The sequence below is a fragment of the Phalangium opilio genome, unplaced genomic scaffold, assembly GCF_054372755.1.
Source record: "Phalangium opilio isolate 3A_F unplaced genomic scaffold, DU_Popi_V2 ptg000077l_1, whole genome shotgun sequence".
NCBI lineage: Eukaryota > Metazoa > Arthropoda > Arachnida > Opiliones > Phalangiidae > Phalangium > Phalangium opilio.
Genome location: NW_028324185.1, coordinates 524,045 through 541,785, shown reverse-complemented (window position 1 = coordinate 541,785; position 17,741 = coordinate 524,045). Strand labels below are relative to the sequence as shown.

Sequence of the window (17,741 nt, the reverse complement as noted above, 5' to 3'; positions counted from 1 at the left end):
ACCACTAAACCATATATAAGTGATATAACTGAGTTTTCCAAAAGATCTAGCTTCTTTTTATGCTCAATCACGATTGTAAAAACATGTATCTACCAGGTTTCGAACCTGAGACCTTCCGCGTGTTAGGCGGAAGTGATAACCACTACACCATCGATACGTAACTACACCGTAGATACGTAGTAATTCTGGGTTTTTCAACAGATCTAGCTTATTTTTATGCCCAATCACTATGGTCAAAACATGTATCTACCAGGTCTCGAATCTGGGACCTTCCGCGTGTTAGGCGGACGTGATAACCACTACTCCATAGTTACGAAGTCATTCTGGGTTTTTCAAGAGATCTAGCTTATTATTATGCCCAATCACTATGGTCAAAACATGTATCTACCAGGTCTCGAACCTGGGACCTTCCGCGTGTAAGGCGGACGTGATGACCACTACACCAAGGATACGTAACTACAACATAGATACGTAGTAATTCTGAGTTTTTCAAGAGATCTAGCTTAATTTTATGCCCAATCACTATGGTCAAAACATGTATCTACCAGATCTTGAACCTGGGACCTCCCGCGTGTTAGGCGGACGTGATAACCACTACACCATAAATAAGTGCTCTCACCGAGTTTTTCAAGAGATCAAGCTTATTTTTATGCCCAATCACTATGGTCAAAACATGTATCTACCAGGTCTCGAGCCTGGGACCTTCCACGTGTTAGGCGGACGTGATAACCACTACACCATAGATACGTAACTACACCATAGATACGTAGTAATTCTGGGTTTTTCAAGAGTTCTAGCTTATTTTTATGCCCAATCACGATGGTCAAAACATGTATCTACCAGGGCTCGGACCTGGGACCTTCCGCGTGTTTGGCGGACGTGATAACCACTACACCATATATAAGTGCTCTCACTGAGTTTTTCAAGAGATCTAGCTTATTTTTATGCCCAATCACTATGGTCAAAACATGTATCTACCAGGTCTCGAACCTGGGACCTTCCGCGTGTTAGGCGGACGTGACAACCACTACACCATCGATACGTAACCACACCGTACATACGTAGTAATTCTGGGTTTTTCAAGAGATCTAGCTTATTTTTATGCCCAATCACGATGGTCAAAACATGTATCTACCAGGGCTCGGGCCTGGGACCTTCCGCGTGTTAGGCGGACGTGATAACCACTACACCATATATAAGTGCTCTCACTGAGTTTTTCAAGAGATCTAGCTGATTTTTATGCCCAATCACTATGGTCAAAACATGTATTTTCCAGGTCTCGAACCTGGGACCTTCCGCGTGTTAGGCGGACGTGATAACCACTACACCATATATAAGTGCTCTCACTGAGTTTTTCAAGAGATCTAGATGATTTTTATGCCCAATCACTATGGTCAAAACATGTATCTACCAGGGCTCGAACCTGGGACCTTCCGCGTGTGAAGCGGACGTGATAACCACTACACCATAGATACGTAACTACACCATAGATACGTAGTAATTCTGAGTTTTTCAAGAGATCTAGCTTATTATTATGCCCAATCACTATGGTCAAAACACGTATCTTCCAGGCCTCGAACCTGGGACCTTCCGCGAGTTACGCGGACTTGATAACCACTACACCAAAGATACATAGTAATAGCGAGTTTTCCATGAGATCTAGCTTATTTTATTGTCCAATCACGATGGTAAAAACATTTATCTTCCAGGTCTCGAACTTCGGACCTTCCGCACGTTAGGCGGACGTGATAACCACTACACCATATATAAGGTTTCTCACTGAGTTTTTCAAGAGATCTAGCTTATTTTTATGCCCAATCACTATGGTCAAAACATGTATCTACCAGGTCTCGAACCTGGGACCTTCCGCGTGTTAGGCGGACGTGATAACCACTACACCATCGATACGTAACTACACCGTAGATACGTAGTAATTCTGGGTTTTTCAAGAGATCTAGCTTATTTTTATGCCCAATCACGATGGTCAAAACTTATATCTTCCAGGTCTAGAACTTCGGACCTTCCGCGTGTTAGGCGGACGTGATAACCACTACACCATATATAAGTGCTCTCACTGAGTTTTTCAAGAGATCTAGCTTATTTTTATGCCCAATCACTATGGTCAAAACATGTATCTACCAGGTCTCGAACCTGGAACCTTCCGCGTGTTAGGCGGACGTGATAACCACTGCACCATAGATACGTAACTACACCATAGATACGTAGTAATTCTGAGTTTTTCAAGAGATCTAGCTTATTTTTATGCCCAATCACTATGGTCAAAACATGTATCTACCAGGTCTAAAACCTGGGACCTTCCGCGTGTTAGGCGGACGTGATAACCACTACACCATGGATACGTAAGTACACCATAGATACGTAGTAATTCTGAGTTTTTCAAGAGATCTAGCTTATTTTTAAGCCCAATCACGATGGTCAAAACATGTATCTACCAAGGCTCGAACCTGGGACCTTCCGCGTGTGGAACGGACTTGATAACCACTAAACCATATATAAGTGATATAACTGAGTTTTCCAAAAGATCTAGCTTCTTTTTATGCTCAATCACGATTGTAAAAACATGTATCTACCAGGTTTCGAACCTGAGACCTTCCGCGTGTTAGGCGGAAGTGATAACCACTACACCATCGATACGTAACTACACCGTAGATACGTAGTAATTCTGGGTTTTTCAACAGATCTAGCTTATTTTTATGCCCAATCACTATGGTCAAAACATGTATCTACCAGGTCTCGAACCTGGGACCTTCCGCGTGTTAGGCGGACGTGATAACCACTACACCATAGATACGTAACTACACCGTAGATACGTAGTAATTCTGGGTTTTTCAACAGATCTAGCTTATTTTTATGCCCAATCACTATGGTCAAAACATGTATCTACCAGGTCTCGAACCTGGGACCTTCCACGTGCTAGGCGGACGTGATAACCACTACACCATAGATACGTAGTAATTCTGACTTTTTCAAGAGATCTAGCTTATTTTTATGCCCAATCACTATGGTCAAAACACGTATCTTCCAGGCCTCGAACCTGGGACCTTCCGCGAGTTACGCGGACTTGATAACCACTACACCAAAGATACATAGTAATAGCGAGTTTTCCATGAGATCTAGCTTATTTTATTGTCCAATCACGATGGTAAAAACATTTATCTTCCAGGTCTCGAACTTCGGACCTTCCGCACGTTAGGCGGACGTGATAACCACTACACCATATATAAGGTTTCTCACTGAGTTTTTCAAGAGATCTAGCTTATTTTTATGCCCAATCACTATGGTCAAAACATGTATCTACCAGGTCTCGAACCTGGGACCTTCCGCGTGTTAGGCGGACGTGATAACCACTACACCATCGATACGTAACTACACCGTAGATACGTAGTAATTCTGGGTTTTTCAAGAGATCTAGCTTATTTTTATGCCCAATCACGATGGTCAAAACTTATATCTTCCAGGTCTAGAACTTCGGACCTTCCGCGTGTTAGGCGGACGTGATAACCACTACACCATATATAAGTGCTCTCACTGAGTTTTTCAAGAGATCTAGCTTATTTTTATGCCCAATCACTATGGTCAAAACATGTATCTACCAGGTCTCGAACCTGGAACCTTCCGCGTGTTAGGCGGACGTGATAACCACTGCACCATAGATACGTAACTACACCATAGATACGTAGTAATTCTGAGTTTTTCAAGAGATCTAGCTTATTTTTATGCCCAATCACTATGGTCAAAACATGTATCTACCAGGTCTAAAACCTGGGACCTTCCGCGTGTTAGGCGGACGTGATAACCACTACACCATGGATACGTAAGTACACCATAGATACGTAGTAATTCTGAGTTTTTCAAGAGATCTAGCTTATTTTTAAGCCCAATCACGATGGTCAAAACATGTATCTACCAAGGCTCGAACCTGGGACCTTCCGCGTGTGGAACGGACTTGATAACCACTAAACCATATATAAGTGATATAACTGAGTTTTCCAAAAGATCTAGCTTCTTTTTATGCTCAATCACGATTGTAAAAACATGTATCTACCAGGTTTCGAACCTGAGACCTTCCGCGTGTTAGGCGGAAGTGATAACCACTACACCATCGATACGTAACTACACCGTAGATACGTAGTAATTCTGGGTTTTTCAACAGATCTAGCTTATTTTTATGCCCAATCACTATGGTCAAAACATGTATCTACCAGGTCTCGAACCTGGGACCTTCCGCGTGTTAGGCGGACGTGATAACCACTACACCATAGATACGTAACTACACCGTAGATACGTAGTAATTCTGGGTTTTTCAACAGATCTAGCTTATTTTTATGCCCAATCACTATGGTCAAAACATGTATCTACCAGGTCTCGAACCTGGGACCTTCCACGTGCTAGGCGGACGTGATAACCACTACACCATAGATACGTAGTAATTCTGACTTTTTCAAGAGATCTAGCTTATTTTTATGCCCAATCACGATGGTCAAAACATGTATCTACAAAGGCTCGAACCTGGGACCTTCCGCGTGTTAGGCGGACGTGATAACCACTACACCAAGGATACGTAACTACAACATAGATACGTGGTAATTTTGGGTTTTTCAAGAGATCTAGCTTATTATTATGCCCAATCACTAAGGTCAAAACATGTATCTACCAGGTCTCGAACCTGGGATCTTCCGCGTGTTACGCGGACGTGATAACCACTACACCATCGATACGTAACTACACCGTACATACGTAGTAATTCTGGGTTTTTCAAGAGATCTAGCTTATTTTTATGCCCAATCACGATGGTCAAAACATGTATCTACCAGGTCTCGAACCTGGGACCTTCCACGTGTTAGGCGGACGTGATAACCACTACACCATAGATACGTAACTACACCATAGATACGTAGTAATTCTGGGTTTTTCAAGAGATCTAGCTTATTTTTATGCCCAATCACGATGGTCAAAACATGTATCTACCAGGGCTCGGACCTGGGACCTTCCGCGTGTTAGGCGGACGTGATAACCACTACACCAAGGATACGTAACTACAACATAGATACGTTTTAATTTTGGGTTTTTCAAGAGATCTAGCTTATTATTATGCCCAATAACTATGGTCGAAACATGTATCTACCAGGTCTCGAACCTGGGACCTTCCGCGTGTTAGGCGGACGTGATAACCACTACACCATGGATACGTAACTACACCATAGATACGTAGTAATTCTGAGTTTTTCAAGAGATCTAGCTTATTTTTATGCCCAATCACGATGGTCAAAACATGTTTCTACCAAGGCTCGAACCTGGGACCTTCCGCGTGTGAAACGGACTTGATAACTACTAAACCATATATAAGTGATATAACTGAGTTTCCCAAAGATCTAGCTTCTTTTTATGCTCAATCACTATGGTCAAAACATGTATCTACCAGGTCTCGAACCTGGGACCTTCCGCGTGTTAGGCGGACGTGATAACCACTACACCATAGATACGTAACTACACCATAGATACGTAGTAATTCTGGGGTTTTCAAGAGATCTAGCTTCTTTTTATGCCCAATCACGATTGTAAAAACATGTATCTTCCAGGCCTCGAACCTGGGACCTTCCGCGTGTGAAGCGGACGTGATAACCACAACACCATAGATACATGATCACACTGATTTTTCCAAAACATCTAGCTTATTTTTATGCCCAATCACCATGGTCAAAACATGTATCTACCAGGTCTCGAACCTGGGAGCTTCCACGTGTTAGGCGGACGTGATAACCACTACACCATAGATACGTAACTACACCATAGATACGTAGTAATTCTGGGTTTTTCAAGAGATCTAGCTTATTTTTATGCCCAATCACGATGGTCAAAACATGTATCTACCAGGGCTCGGACCTGGGACCTTCCGCGTGTTCGGCGGACGTGATAACCACTACACCATATATAAGTGCTCTCACTGAGTTTTTCAAGAGATCTTGTTTATTTTTATGCCCATTCACTATGGTCAAAACATGTATCTACCAGGTCTCGAACCTGAGATCTTTCGCGTGTTAGGCGGACGTGATAACCACTACACCATCGATACGTAACTACACCGTACATACGTAGTAATTCTGGGTTTTTCAAGAGATCTAGCTTATTTTTATGCCCAATCACTATGGTCAAAACATGTATCTACCAGGTCTCGAACCTGGGACCTTCTGCGTTTTAGGCGGACGTGATAACCACAACACCATAGATACGTAGTAATTCTGACTTTTTCAAGAGATCTAGCTTATTTTTATGCCCAATCACGATGGTCAAAACATGTATCTACAAAGGCTCGAACCTGGGACCTTCCGCGTGTTAGGCGGACGTGATAACCACTACACCAAGGATACGTAACTACAACATAGATACGTGGTAATTTTGGGTTTTTCAAGAGATCTAGCTTATTATTATGCCCAATCACTATGGTCAAAACATGTATCTACCAGGTCTCGAACCTGGGATCTTCCGCGTGTTACGCGGACGTGATAACCACTACACCATCGATACGTAACTACACCGTACATACGTAGTAATTCTGGGTTTTTCAAGAGATCTAGCTTATTTTTATGCCCAATCACGATGGTCAAAACATGTATCTACCAGGTCTCGAACCTGGGACCTTCCACGTGTTAGGCGGACGTGATAACCACTACACCATAGATACGTAACTACACCATAGATACGTAGTAATTCTGGGTTTTTCAAGAGATCTAGCTTATTTTTATGCCCAATCACGATGGTCAAAACATGTATCTACCAGGGCTCGGACCTGGGACCTTCCGCGTGTTAGGCGGACGTGATAACCACTACACCAAGGATACGTAACTACAACATAGATACGTTTTAATTTTGGGTTTTTCAAGAGATCTAGCTTATTATTATGCCCAATAACTATGGTCGAAACATGTATCTACCAGGTCTCGAACCTGGGACCTTCCGCGTGTTAGGCGGACGTGATAACCACTACACCATGGATACGTAACTACACCATAGATACGTAGTAATTCTGAGTTTTTCAAGAGATCTAGCTTATTTTTATGCCCAATCACGATGGTCAAAACATGTTTCTACCAAGGCTCGAACCTGGGACCTTCCGCGTGTGAAACGGACTTGATAACTACTAAACCATATATAAGTGATATAACTGAGTTTCCCAAAGATCTAGCTTCTTTTTATGCTCAATCACTATGGTCAAAACATGTATCTACCAGGTCTCGAACCTGGGACCTTCCGCGTGTTAGGCGGACGTGATAACCACTACACCATAGATACGTAACTACACCATAGATACGTAGTAATTCTGGGGTTTTCAAGAGATCTAGCTTCTTTTTATGCCCAATCACGATTGTAAAAACATGTATCTTCCAGGCCTCGAACCTGGGACCTTCCGCGTGTGAAGCGGACGTGATAACCACAACACCATAGATACATGATCACACTGATTTTTCCAAAACATCTAGCTTATTTTTATGCCCAATCACCATGGTCAAAACATGTATCTACCAGGTCTCGAACCTGGGAGCTTCCACGTGTTAGGCGGACGTGATAACCACTACACCATAGATACGTAACTACACCATAGATACGTAGTAATTCTGGGTTTTTCAAGAGATCTAGCTTATTTTTATGCCCAATCACGATGGTCAAAACATGTATCTACCAGGGCTCGGACCTGGGACCTTCCGCGTGTTCGGCGGACGTGATAACCACTACACCATATATAAGTGCTCTCACTGAGTTTTTCAAGAGATCTTGTTTATTTTTATGCCCATTCACTATGGTCAAAACATGTATCTACCAGGTCTCGAACCTGAGATCTTTCGCGTGTTAGGCGGACGTGATAACCACTACACCATCGATACGTAACTACACCGTACATACGTAGTAATTCTGGGTTTTTCAAGAGATCTAGCTTATTTTTATGCCCAATCACTATGGTCAAAACATGTATCTACCAGGTCTCGAACCTGGGACCTTCTGCGTTTTAGGCGGACGTGATAACCACAACACCATAGATACATGATCACAATGATTTTTCCAAAACATCTAGCTTATTTTTATGCCCAATCACGATGGTAAAAACATGTATCTACCAGGTCTCGAACCTGGGCCCTTCCGCGTGTTAGGCGGACGTGATACCCACTACACCATAGATACGTAACTACACCACAGATACGTAGTAATTCAGAGTTTTTCAAGAGATCTAGCTTATTTGTATGCCCAATCACTATGGTAAAAACATGTATCTACCAGGTCTCGAAACTGGGCCCTTCCGCGTGTTAGGCGGACGTGATAACCACTACACCATAGATACGTAACTACACCATAGATACGTAGTAATTCTGAGTTTTTAAAGAGATCTAGCTTATTTTTATGCTCAATCACGATGGTCAAAACATGTATCTACCAGGTCTCGAACCTGGGACCTTCCGCGTGTTAGGCGGACGTGATAACCACTACACCATTGATGCGTAGTAATTCTGGGTTTTTCAAGAGATCTAGCTTACTTTTATGCCCAATCACGATGGTCAAAACTTGTATCTACCAGGGCTCGAACCTGGGACCTTCCGCGTGTGAAGCGGACGTGATAACCACTACACCATAGATACGTAGTAATTCTGGGTTTTTCAAGAGATCTAGCTTATTTTTATGCCCAATCACTATGGTCAAAACATGTATCTACCAGGTCTCGAACCTGGGACCTTCCGCGTGTTAGGCGGACGTAATAACCACTACACCATAGATACGTAGTAATTCTGAGTTTTTCAAGAGATCTAGCTTATTTTTATGCCCAATCATGATGGTCAAAACATGTATCTACCAGGGCTCGGACCTGGGACCTTCCGCGTGTTAGGCGGACGTGATAACCACTACACCATCGATACGTAACCACACCGTACATACGTAGTAATTCTGGGTTTTTCAAGAGGTCTAGCTTATTTTAATGCCCAATCACAGTGGTCAAAACATGTATCTACCAGGGCTCGGGCCTGGGACCTTCCGCGTGTTCGGCGGACGTGATAACCACTACACCATATATAAGTGCTCTCACTGAGTTTTTCAAGAGATCTAGCTTATTTTTATGCCCAATCACTATGGTCAAAACATGTATCTACCAGGTCTCGAACCTGTGACCTTCCGCGTGTTAGGCGGACGTGATAACCACTACACCATAGATATGTAACTACACCATAGATACGTAGTAATTCTGAGTTTTTCAAGAGATCTAGCTTATAATTATGCCCAATCACTATGGTCAAAAACATGTATCTACCAGGTCTCGAACCTGGGACCTTCCGCGTGTTAGGCGGACGTGATAACCACTACACCAAGGATACGTAACTACAACATAGATACGTTTCAATTTTGGGTTTTTCAAGAGATCTAGCTTATTATTATGCCCAATAACTATGGTCGAAACATGTATCTACCAGGTCTCGAACCTGGGATCTTCCGCGTGTTAGGCGGACGTGATAACCACTACACCATCGATACGTAACTACACCGTACATACGTAGTAATTCTGGGTTTTTCAAGAGATCTAGCTTATTTTTATGCCCAATCACGATGGTCAAAACATGTATCTACCAGGTCTCGAACCTGTGACCTTCCGCGTGTTAGGCGGACGTGATAACCACTACACCATAGATATGTAACTACACCATAGATACGTAGTAATTCTGAGTTTTTCAAGAGATCTAGCTTATTATTATGCCCAATCACTATGGTCAAAAACATGTATCTACCAGGTCTCGAACCTGGGACCTTCCGCGTGTTAGGCGGACGTGATAACCACTACACCAAGGATACGTAACTACACCATAGATACGTAGTAATTCTGGGGTTTTCAAGAGATCTAGCTTCTTTTTATGCCCAATCACGATTGTAAAAACATGTATCTTCCAGGCCTCGAACCTGGGACCTTCCGCGTGTGAAGCGGACGTGATAACCATAACACCATAGATACATGATCACACTGATTTTTCCAAAACATCTAGCTTATTTTTATGCCCAATCACCATGGTAAAAACATGTATCTACCAGGTCTCTAACCTGGGACCTTCCACGTGTTAGGCGGACGTGATAACCACTACACCATAGATACGTAACTACACCATAGATACGTAGTAATTCTGGGTTTTTCAAGAGATCTAGCTTATTTTTATGCCCAATCACGATGGTCAAAACATGTATCTACCAGGGCTCGGACCTGGGACCTTCCGCGTGTTCGGCGGACGTGATAACCACTACACCATATATAAGTGCTCTCACTGAGTTTTTCAAGAGATCTTGCTTTTTTTATGCCCATTCACTATGGTCAAAACATGTATCTACCAGGTCTCGAACCTGGGATCTTTCGCGTGTTAGGCGGACGTGATAACCACTACACCATCGATACGTAACTACACCGTACATACGTAGTAATTCTGGGTTTTTCAAGAGATCTAGCTTATTTTTATGCCCAATCACTATGGTCAAAACATGTATCTACCAGGGCTCGAACCTGGGACCTTCCGCGTGTGAAGCGGACGTGATAACCACTACACCATAGATACGTAGTAATTATTTGTTTTTCAAGAGATCTAGCTTATTTTTATGCTCAATCACTATGGTCAAAACCTGTATCTACCAGGTCTCGAACCTGGGACCTTCCGCGTGTTAGGCGGACGTGATAACCACTACACCATAGATACGTAGTAATTCTGAGTTTTTCAAGAGACCTAGCTTATTTTTATGGCCAATCACTATGGTCAAAACATGTATCTACCAGGTCTCGAACCTGGGACCTTCCGCGTGTTAAGCGGACGTGATAACCACTACACCATAGATACGTAACTACACCATAGATACGTAGTAATTCTGAGTTTTTCAAGAGATCTAGCTTATTTTTATGCCCAATCACTATGGTCAAAACATGTATCTACCAGGTCTCGAACCTGGGACCTTCCGCGTGTTTGGCGGACGTGATAACCACTACACCATAGATACGTAACTACACCACAGATACGTAGTAATTCAGAGTTTTTCAAGAGATCTAGCTTATTTGTATGCCTAATCACTATGGTAAAAACATGTATCTACCAGGTCTCGAACCTGGGCCCTTCCGCGTGTTAGGCGGACGTGATAACCACTACACCATAGATACGTAACTACACCATAGATACGTAGTAATTCTGAGTTTTTAAAGAGATCTAGCTTATTTTTATGCCCAATCACGATGGTCAAAACTTGTATCTACCAGGGCTCGAACCTGGGACCTTCCGCGTGTGAAGCGGACGTGATAACCACTACACCATAGATACGTAGTAATTCTGGGTTTTTCAAGAGATCTAGCTTATTTTTATGCCCAATCACTATGGTCAAAACATGTATCTACCAGGTCTCGAACCTGGGACCTTCCGCGTGTTAGGCGGACGTGATAACCACTACACCATAGATACGTAACTACACAATAGATACGTAGTAATTCTGAGTTTTTCAAGAGATCTAGCTTATTTTTATGCTCAATCACGATGGTCAAAACATGTATCTACCAGGTCTCGAACCTGGGACCTTCCGCGTGTTAGGCAGACGTGATAACCACAACACCATAGATACATGATCACAATGATTTTTCCAAAACATCTAGCTTATTTTTATGCCCAATCACGATGGTAAAAACATGTATCTACCAGGTCTCGAACCTGGGACCTTCCGCGTGTTAGGCGGACGTGATAACCACTACACCATAGATACGTAACTACACCATAGATACGTAGTAATTCTGAGTTTTTCAAGAGATCTAGCTTATTTTTATGCTCAATCACGATGGTCAAAACATGTATCTACCAGGTCTCGAACCTGGGACCTTCCGCGTGTTAGGCGGACGTGATAACCACTACACCATTGATGCATAGTAATTCTGGGTTTTTCAAGAGATCTAGCTTATTTTTATGCCCAATCACTATGGTCAAAACATGCATCTACCAGGTCTCGAACCTGGGACCTTCCGCGTGTTAGGCGGAGGTGATTACCACTACACCATAGATACGTAGAAATTCTAAGTTTTTAAAGAGATCTAGCTTATTTTTATGCTCAATCAAGATGGTCGAAACATGTATCTACCAGGGCTCGAACCTGGGACCTTCCGCGTGTGAAACGGACGTGATAACCACAACACCATATAAACATGATCAAACTGATTTTTCTAAAACATCTAGCTTACTTTTATGCCCAATCACGATGGTAAAAACATGTATCTTCCAGGTCTCGAACCTGGGACCTTCCGCGTGTTAGGCGGACGTGATAACCACTACACCATAGATACGTAACTACACCACAGATACGTAGTAATTCAGAGTTTTTCAAGAGATCTAGCTTATTTGTATGCCCAATCACTATGGTCAAAACATGTATCTACCAGGTCTCGAACCTGGGACCTACCGCGTGTTTGGCGGACGTGATAACCACTACACCATTGATGCATAGTAATTCCGGGTTTTTCAAGAGATCTAGCTTATTTTTATGCCCAATCACGATGGTCAAAACTTGTATCTACCAGGGCTCGAACCTGGGACCTTCCGCGTGTGAAGCGGACGTGATAACCACTACACCATAGATACGTAGTAATTCTGGGTTTTTCAAGAGATCTAGCTTATTTTTATGCCCAATCACTATGGTCAAAACATGTATCTACCAGGTCTCGAACCTGGGACCTTCCGCGTGTTAGGCGGACGTGATAACCACTACACCATAGATACGTAGTAATTCTGAGTTTTTCAAGAGACCTAGCTTATTTTTATGCCCAATCACTATGGTCAAAACATGTATCTACCAGATCTTGAACCTGGGACCTCCCGCGTGTTAGGCGGACGTGATAACCACTACACCATAAATAAGTGCTCTCACCGAGTTTTTCAAGAGATCAAGCTTATTTTTATGCCCAATCACTATGGTCAAAACATGTATCTACCAGGTCTCGAGCCTGGGACCTTCCACGTGTTAGGCGGACGTGATAACCACTACACCATAGATACGTAACTACACCATAGATACGTAGTAATTCTGGGTTTTTCAAGAGTTCTAGCTTATTTTTATGCCCAATCACGATGGTCAAAACATGTATCTACCAGGGCTCGGACCTGGGACCTTCCGCGTGTTTGGCGGACGTGATAACCACTACACCATATATAAGTGCTCTCACTGAGTTTTTCAAGAGATCTAGCTTATTTTTATGCCCAATCACTATGGTCAAAACATGTATCTACCAGGTCTCGAACCTGGGACCTTCCGCGTGTTAGGCGGACGTGACAACCACTACACCATCGATACGTAACCACACCGTACATACGTAGTAATTCTGGGTTTTTCAAGAGATCTAGCTTATTTTTATGCCCAATCACGATGGTCAAAACATGTATCTACCAGGGCTCGGGCCTGGGACCTTCCGCGTGTTAGGCGGACGTGATAACCACTACACCATATATAAGTGCTCTCACTGAGTTTTTCAAGAGATCTAGCTGATTTTTATGCCCAATCACTATGGTCAAAACATGTATTTTCCAGGTCTCGAACCTGGGACCTTCCGCGTGTTAGGCGGACGTGATAACCACTACACCATATATAAGTGCTCTCACTGAGTTTTTCAAGAGATCTAGATGATTTTTATGCCCAATCACTATGGTCAAAACATGTATCTACCAGGGCTCGAACCTGGGACCTTCCGCGTGTGAAGCGGACGTGATAACCACTACACCATAGATACGTAACTACACCATAGATACGTAGTAATTCTGAGTTTTTCAAGAGATCTAGCTTATTATTATGCCCAATCACTATGGTCAAAACACGTATCTTCCAGGCCTCGAACCTGGGACCTTCCGCGAGTTACGCGGACTTGATAACCACTACACCAAAGATACATAGTAATAGCGAGTTTTCCATGAGATCTAGCTTATTTTATTGTCCAATCACGATGGTAAAAACATTTATCTACCAGGTCTCGAACCTGGGACCTTCCGCGTGTTAGGCGGACGTGATAACCACTACACCATAGATACGTAGTAATTCTGAGTTTTTCAAGAGACCTAGCTTATTTTTATGCCCAATCACTATGGTCAAAACATGTATCTACCAGATCTTGAACCTGGGACCTCCCGCGTGTTAGGCGGACGTGATAACCACTACACCATAAATAAGTGCTCTCACCGAGTTTTTCAAGAGATCAAGCTTATTTTTATGCCCAATCACTATGGTCAAAACATGTATCTACCAGGTCTCGAGCCTGGGACCTTCCACGTGTTAGGCGGACGTGATAACCACTACACCATAGATACGTAACTACACCATAGATACGTAGTAATTCTGGGTTTTTCAAGAGTTCTAGCTTATTTTTATGCCCAATCACGATGGTCAAAACATGTATCTACCAGGGCTCGGACCTGGGACCTTCCGCGTGTTTGGCGGACGTGATAACCACTACACCATATATAAGTGCTCTCACTGAGTTTTTCAAGAGATCTAGCTTATTTTTATGCCCAATCACTATGGTCAAAACATGTATCTACCAGGTCTCGAACCTGGGACCTTCCGCGTGTTAGGCGGACGTGACAACCACTACACCATCGATACGTAACCACACCGTACATACGTAGTAATTCTGGGTTTTTCAAGAGATCTAGCTTATTTTTATGCCCAATCACGATGGTCAAAACATGTATCTACCAGGGCTCGGGCCTGGGACCTTCCGCGTGTTAGGCGGACGTGATAACCACTACACCATATATAAGTGCTCTCACTGAGTTTTTCAAGAGATCTAGCTGATTTTTATGCCCAATCACTATGGTCAAAACATGTATTTTCCAGGTCTCGAACCTGGGACCTTCCGCGTGTTAGGCGGACGTGATAACCACTACACCATATATAAGTGCTCTCACTGAGTTTTTCAAGAGATCTAGATGATTTTTATGCCCAATCACTATGGTCAAAACATGTATCTACCAGGGCTCGAACCTGGGACCTTCCGCGTGTGAAGCGGACGTGATAACCACTACACCATAGATACGTAACTACACCATAGATACGTAGTAATTCTGAGTTTTTCAAGAGATCTAGCTTATTATTATGCCCAATCACTATGGTCAAAACACGTATCTTCCAGGCCTCGAACCTGGGACCTTCCGCGAGTTACGCGGACTTGATAACCACTACACCAAAGATACATAGTAATAGCGAGTTTTCCATGAGATCTAGCTTATTTTATTGTCCAATCACGATGGTAAAAACATTTATCTTCCAGGTCTCGAACTTCGGACCTTCCGCACGTTAGGCGGACGTGATAACCACTACACCATATATAAGGTTTCTCACTGAGTTTTTCAAGAGATCTAGCTTATTTTTATGCCCAATCACTATGGTCAAAACATGTATCTACCAGGTCTCGAACCTGGGACCTTCCGCGTGTTAGGCGGACGTGATAACCACTACACCATCGATACGTAACTACACCGTAGATACGTAGTAATTCTGGGTTTTTCAAGAGATCTAGCTTATTTTTATGCCCAATCACGATGGTCAAAACTTATATCTTCCAGGTCTAGAACTTCGGACCTTCCGCGTGTTAGGCGGACGTGATAACCACTACACCATATATAAGTGCTCTCACTGAGTTTTTCAAGAGATCTAGCTTATTTTTATGCCCAATCACTATGGTCAAAACATGTATCTACCAGGTCTCGAACCTGGAACCTTCCGCGTGTTAGGCGGACGTGATAACCACTGCACCATAGATACGTAACTACACCATAGATACGTAGTAATTCTGAGTTTTTCAAGAGATCTAGCTTATTTTTATGCCCAATCACTATGGTCAAAACATGTATCTACCAGGTCTAAAACCTGGGACCTTCCGCGTGTTAGGCGGACGTGATAACCACTACACCATGGATACGTAAGTACACCATAGATACGTAGTAATTCTGAGTTTTTCAAGAGATCTAGCTTATTTTTAAGCCCAATCACGATGGTCAAAACATGTATCTACCAAGGCTCGAACCTGGGACCTTCCGCGTGTGGAACGGACTTGATAACCACTAAACCATATATAAGTGATATAACTGAGTTTTCCAAAAGATCTAGCTTCTTTTTATGCTCAATCACGATTGTAAAAACATGTATCTACCAGGTTTCGAACCTGAGACCTTCCGCGTGTTAGGCGGAAGTGATAACCACTACACCATCGATACGTAACTACACCGCAGATACGTAGTAATTCTGGGTTTTTCAAGAGATCTAGCTTATTTTTATGCCCAATCACTATGGTCAAAACATGTATCTACCAGGGCTCGAACCTGGGACCTTCCGCGTGTGAAGCGGACGTGATAACCACTACACCATAGATACGTAGTAATTATGGGTTTTTCAAGAGATCTAGCTTATTTTTATGCTCAATCACTATGGTCAAAACCTGTATCTACCAGGTCTCGAACCTGGGACCTTCCGCGTGTTAGGCGGACGTGATAACCACTACACCATAGATACGTAGTAATTCTGAGTTTTTCAAGAGACCTAGCTTATTTTTATGGCCAATCACTATGGTCAAAACATGTATCTACCAGGTCTCGAACCTGGGACCTTCCGCGTGTTAAGCGGACGTGATAACCACTACACCATAGATACGTAACTACACCATAGATACGTAGTAATTCTGAGTTTTTCAAGAGATCTAGCTTATTTTTATGCCCAATCACTATGGTCAAAACATGTATCTACCAGGTCTCGAACCTGGGACCTTCCGCGTGTTTGGCGGACGTGATAACCACTACACCATAGATACGTAACTACACCACAGATACGTAGTAATTCAGAGTTTTTCAAGAGATCTAGCTTATTTGTATGCCTAATCACTATGGTAAAAACATGTATCTACCAGGTCTCGAACCTGGGCCCTTCCGCGTGTTAGGCGGACGTGATAACCACTACACCATAGATACGTAACTACACCATAGATACGTAGTAATTCTGAGTTTTTAAAGAGATCTAGCTTATTTTTATGCCCAATCACGATGGTCAAAACTTGTATCTACCAGGGCTCGAACCTGGGACCTTCCGCGTGTGAAGCGGACGTGATAACCACTACACCATAGATACGTAGTAATTCTGGGTTTTTCAAGAGATCTAGCTTATTTTTATGCCCAATCACTATGGTCAAAACATGTATCTACCAGGTCTCGAACCTGGGACCTTCCGCGTGTTAGGCGGACGTGATAACCACTACACCATAGATACGTAACTACACAATAGATACGTAGTAATTCTGAGTTTTTCAAGAGATCTAGCTTATTTTTATGCTCAATCACGATGGTCAAAACATGTATCTACCAGGTCTCGAACCTGGGACCTTCCGCGTGTTAGGCAGACGTGATAACCACAACACCATAGATACATGATCACAATGATTTTTCCAAAACATCTAGCTTATTTTTATGCCCAATCACGATGGTAAAAACATGTATCTACCAGGTCTCGAACCTGGGACCTTCCGCGTGTTAGGCGGACGTGATAACCACTACACCATAGATACGTAACTACACCATAGATACGTAGTAATTCTGAGTTTTTCAAGAGATCTAGCTTATTTTTATGCTCAATCACGATGGTCAAAACATGTATCTACCAGGTCTCGAACCTGGGACCTTCCGCGTGTTAGGCGGACGTGATAACCA

General features: G+C 42.9%; 34 non-coding genes across 34 annotated transcripts; all 34 read right to left on the bottom strand.

Moving 5' to 3' along the window:
* Nucleotides 1-1,402: 1,402 nt before the first annotated feature.
* On the bottom strand, nt 1,403-1,475 carry TRNAV-CAC (transfer RNA valine (anticodon CAC)). The gene has a single exon. It is a non-coding gene; the product is annotated as a tRNA-Val (tRNA).
* Nucleotides 1,476-2,739: 1,264 nt separating this feature from the next.
* TRNAV-AAC (transfer RNA valine (anticodon AAC)) lies at nt 2,740-2,812 on the bottom strand. The gene has a single exon. It is a non-coding gene; the product is annotated as a tRNA-Val (tRNA).
* Nucleotides 2,813-2,896: 84 nt separating this feature from the next.
* Nucleotides 2,897-2,969, bottom strand: TRNAA-AGC (transfer RNA alanine (anticodon AGC)). Its single transcript has one exon. It is a non-coding gene; the product is annotated as a tRNA-Ala (tRNA).
* A 1,245-nt stretch (nt 2,970-4,214) lies between these two features.
* On the bottom strand, nt 4,215-4,287 carry TRNAV-AAC (transfer RNA valine (anticodon AAC)). The gene has a single exon. It is a non-coding gene; the product is annotated as a tRNA-Val (tRNA).
* Nucleotides 4,288-4,371: 84 nt separating this feature from the next.
* On the bottom strand, nt 4,372-4,444 carry TRNAA-AGC (transfer RNA alanine (anticodon AGC)). Its single transcript has one exon. It is a non-coding gene; the product is annotated as a tRNA-Ala (tRNA).
* A 379-nt stretch (nt 4,445-4,823) lies between these two features.
* On the bottom strand, nt 4,824-4,896 carry TRNAV-AAC (transfer RNA valine (anticodon AAC)). Its single transcript has one exon. It is a non-coding gene; the product is annotated as a tRNA-Val (tRNA).
* A 241-nt stretch (nt 4,897-5,137) lies between these two features.
* Nucleotides 5,138-5,210, bottom strand: TRNAV-AAC (transfer RNA valine (anticodon AAC)). The gene has a single exon. It is a non-coding gene; the product is annotated as a tRNA-Val (tRNA).
* A 221-nt stretch (nt 5,211-5,431) lies between these two features.
* TRNAV-AAC (transfer RNA valine (anticodon AAC)) lies at nt 5,432-5,504 on the bottom strand. Its single transcript has one exon. It is a non-coding gene; the product is annotated as a tRNA-Val (tRNA).
* A 674-nt stretch (nt 5,505-6,178) lies between these two features.
* Nucleotides 6,179-6,251, bottom strand: TRNAF-AAA (transfer RNA phenylalanine (anticodon AAA)). Its single transcript has one exon. It is a non-coding gene; the product is annotated as a tRNA-Phe (tRNA).
* Nucleotides 6,252-6,630: 379 nt separating this feature from the next.
* On the bottom strand, nt 6,631-6,703 carry TRNAV-AAC (transfer RNA valine (anticodon AAC)). Its single transcript has one exon. It is a non-coding gene; the product is annotated as a tRNA-Val (tRNA).
* Nucleotides 6,704-6,944: 241 nt separating this feature from the next.
* TRNAV-AAC (transfer RNA valine (anticodon AAC)) lies at nt 6,945-7,017 on the bottom strand. The gene has a single exon. It is a non-coding gene; the product is annotated as a tRNA-Val (tRNA).
* A 221-nt stretch (nt 7,018-7,238) lies between these two features.
* On the bottom strand, nt 7,239-7,311 carry TRNAV-AAC (transfer RNA valine (anticodon AAC)). Its single transcript has one exon. It is a non-coding gene; the product is annotated as a tRNA-Val (tRNA).
* A 674-nt stretch (nt 7,312-7,985) lies between these two features.
* TRNAF-AAA (transfer RNA phenylalanine (anticodon AAA)) lies at nt 7,986-8,058 on the bottom strand. Its single transcript has one exon. It is a non-coding gene; the product is annotated as a tRNA-Phe (tRNA).
* Nucleotides 8,059-8,123: 65 nt separating this feature from the next.
* TRNAV-AAC (transfer RNA valine (anticodon AAC)) lies at nt 8,124-8,196 on the bottom strand. The gene has a single exon. It is a non-coding gene; the product is annotated as a tRNA-Val (tRNA).
* A 379-nt stretch (nt 8,197-8,575) lies between these two features.
* Nucleotides 8,576-8,648, bottom strand: TRNAV-CAC (transfer RNA valine (anticodon CAC)). The gene has a single exon. It is a non-coding gene; the product is annotated as a tRNA-Val (tRNA).
* A 65-nt stretch (nt 8,649-8,713) lies between these two features.
* Nucleotides 8,714-8,786, bottom strand: TRNAV-AAC (transfer RNA valine (anticodon AAC)). The gene has a single exon. It is a non-coding gene; the product is annotated as a tRNA-Val (tRNA).
* Nucleotides 8,787-10,522: 1,736 nt separating this feature from the next.
* Nucleotides 10,523-10,595, bottom strand: TRNAV-CAC (transfer RNA valine (anticodon CAC)). The gene has a single exon. It is a non-coding gene; the product is annotated as a tRNA-Val (tRNA).
* A 65-nt stretch (nt 10,596-10,660) lies between these two features.
* TRNAV-AAC (transfer RNA valine (anticodon AAC)) lies at nt 10,661-10,733 on the bottom strand. The gene has a single exon. It is a non-coding gene; the product is annotated as a tRNA-Val (tRNA).
* A 65-nt stretch (nt 10,734-10,798) lies between these two features.
* Nucleotides 10,799-10,871, bottom strand: TRNAV-AAC (transfer RNA valine (anticodon AAC)). Its single transcript has one exon. It is a non-coding gene; the product is annotated as a tRNA-Val (tRNA).
* A 241-nt stretch (nt 10,872-11,112) lies between these two features.
* Nucleotides 11,113-11,185, bottom strand: TRNAV-AAC (transfer RNA valine (anticodon AAC)). The gene has a single exon. It is a non-coding gene; the product is annotated as a tRNA-Val (tRNA).
* An 84-nt stretch (nt 11,186-11,269) lies between these two features.
* On the bottom strand, nt 11,270-11,342 carry TRNAV-CAC (transfer RNA valine (anticodon CAC)). Its single transcript has one exon. It is a non-coding gene; the product is annotated as a tRNA-Val (tRNA).
* Nucleotides 11,343-11,407: 65 nt separating this feature from the next.
* On the bottom strand, nt 11,408-11,480 carry TRNAV-AAC (transfer RNA valine (anticodon AAC)). The gene has a single exon. It is a non-coding gene; the product is annotated as a tRNA-Val (tRNA).
* Nucleotides 11,481-11,702: 222 nt separating this feature from the next.
* Nucleotides 11,703-11,775, bottom strand: TRNAV-AAC (transfer RNA valine (anticodon AAC)). Its single transcript has one exon. It is a non-coding gene; the product is annotated as a tRNA-Val (tRNA).
* Nucleotides 11,776-12,568: 793 nt separating this feature from the next.
* On the bottom strand, nt 12,569-12,641 carry TRNAV-CAC (transfer RNA valine (anticodon CAC)). The gene has a single exon. It is a non-coding gene; the product is annotated as a tRNA-Val (tRNA).
* Nucleotides 12,642-12,706: 65 nt separating this feature from the next.
* On the bottom strand, nt 12,707-12,779 carry TRNAV-AAC (transfer RNA valine (anticodon AAC)). Its single transcript has one exon. It is a non-coding gene; the product is annotated as a tRNA-Val (tRNA).
* Nucleotides 12,780-13,710: 931 nt separating this feature from the next.
* TRNAV-CAC (transfer RNA valine (anticodon CAC)) lies at nt 13,711-13,783 on the bottom strand. The gene has a single exon. It is a non-coding gene; the product is annotated as a tRNA-Val (tRNA).
* Nucleotides 13,784-15,009: 1,226 nt separating this feature from the next.
* Nucleotides 15,010-15,082, bottom strand: TRNAV-CAC (transfer RNA valine (anticodon CAC)). Its single transcript has one exon. It is a non-coding gene; the product is annotated as a tRNA-Val (tRNA).
* A 1,264-nt stretch (nt 15,083-16,346) lies between these two features.
* On the bottom strand, nt 16,347-16,419 carry TRNAV-CAC (transfer RNA valine (anticodon CAC)). Its single transcript has one exon. It is a non-coding gene; the product is annotated as a tRNA-Val (tRNA).
* A 65-nt stretch (nt 16,420-16,484) lies between these two features.
* TRNAV-AAC (transfer RNA valine (anticodon AAC)) lies at nt 16,485-16,557 on the bottom strand. The gene has a single exon. It is a non-coding gene; the product is annotated as a tRNA-Val (tRNA).
* A 65-nt stretch (nt 16,558-16,622) lies between these two features.
* On the bottom strand, nt 16,623-16,695 carry TRNAV-AAC (transfer RNA valine (anticodon AAC)). Its single transcript has one exon. It is a non-coding gene; the product is annotated as a tRNA-Val (tRNA).
* Nucleotides 16,696-16,936: 241 nt separating this feature from the next.
* TRNAV-AAC (transfer RNA valine (anticodon AAC)) lies at nt 16,937-17,009 on the bottom strand. Its single transcript has one exon. It is a non-coding gene; the product is annotated as a tRNA-Val (tRNA).
* An 84-nt stretch (nt 17,010-17,093) lies between these two features.
* Nucleotides 17,094-17,166, bottom strand: TRNAV-CAC (transfer RNA valine (anticodon CAC)). The gene has a single exon. It is a non-coding gene; the product is annotated as a tRNA-Val (tRNA).
* Nucleotides 17,167-17,231: 65 nt separating this feature from the next.
* TRNAV-AAC (transfer RNA valine (anticodon AAC)) lies at nt 17,232-17,304 on the bottom strand. Its single transcript has one exon. It is a non-coding gene; the product is annotated as a tRNA-Val (tRNA).
* A 222-nt stretch (nt 17,305-17,526) lies between these two features.
* On the bottom strand, nt 17,527-17,599 carry TRNAV-AAC (transfer RNA valine (anticodon AAC)). The gene has a single exon. It is a non-coding gene; the product is annotated as a tRNA-Val (tRNA).
* Nucleotides 17,600-17,741: the final 142 nt, after the last annotated feature.